The sequence below is a fragment of the Moschus berezovskii genome, chromosome 9, assembly GCF_049115385.1.
Source record: "Moschus berezovskii isolate FMDL1 chromosome 9, NW_MosBer_1.0, whole genome shotgun sequence".
Classification (NCBI taxonomy): domain Eukaryota; kingdom Metazoa; phylum Chordata; class Mammalia; order Artiodactyla; family Moschidae; genus Moschus; species Moschus berezovskii.
This window is the reverse complement of record NC_142468.1, coordinates 37,462,189-37,463,102: the sequence shown is the minus strand read 5'-3', so window position 1 is coordinate 37,463,102 and position 914 is coordinate 37,462,189. Positions and strand designations below refer to the sequence as shown.

General features: G+C 37.9%; 1 non-coding gene across 1 annotated transcript; it reads right to left on the bottom strand.

Moving 5' to 3' along the window:
• Positions 1-226: 226 nt before the first annotated feature.
• Positions 227-333, bottom strand: LOC129563667 (U6 spliceosomal RNA). The gene has a single exon (XR_008687407.2). It is a non-coding gene; the product is annotated as a U6 spliceosomal RNA (small nuclear RNA).
• Between the last annotated feature and the right edge of the window lie 581 nt (positions 334-914).

The following is a 914-nucleotide window of genomic DNA, read 5'->3' as shown; positions in this document are numbered from 1 at the left end:
TATATTTCCACATATATATGTGCATCAATGAATAAAATACAATTTGTAGTGCTTTCAAAAATTGTAATGTTAAGAGGCACAGTATTCAATCACTCTGCTACTGGCTTTGTGTATGATTTTTTGTTTTCATTTTTTTTTTGTTTTAAATTTATTTATTTTTTAATAGACGGATAATTGTTTTACAGAATTGTGTTGGTTTCTGCTAAACATCAACATGAATCAGCCAAAAAATATGGAACACTTCACAAATTTGCATGTCATCCACGTGCAGAGGCCATGCTAATCTTTTCTGTATTGTTCCAATTTTAGTATATGTGCTGCTGAAATGAGTACCACCAGGGAATATCTGAAGATGTTTTTGTCTGAGACAACGAGGGGAGGTAATGATGCTACCGGCATCCAGTGTATAGACCAGCATGACAGTGAGGACATGCGTGTGTGCTCAATCGTGTCTGACTCTGCAATCCCATGGACTGTAAGCCTGTGAGTTTCCTCTGTTCATGGGATTTTCAGGCAAGAATACTGGAAAGGGTTGCCATTCCCTTCTCCAGGTGATCTTCCCAACACAGGGATAGAACCTGCATCTCCTGAGACTCCTGCATTAGCAGGCAGATTCTTTACCACTGAGCCACTAGGGATGCTGCTAAACATCCTACAATGTACAGGAAAACTCCTTACAACAAAGATTTATCTGGCCCAAAATGTCAAAGGGGCTGAGGTAAGAAATGCTGATCTGAATTACACTATGTACAGCGGTGCTAATAATTTTATTTGAGTGTTAGAACTAAAATATACTGCAAAAACAGAATATAAATAGGGAGGGTAGTGATTAAAGTATTCTAAGGTCTTTGTATAATTTGTGTGGTGGAAAAGGAAACTGAGTAACTATAGGCTTTCACAAGTTAGGTGACCAT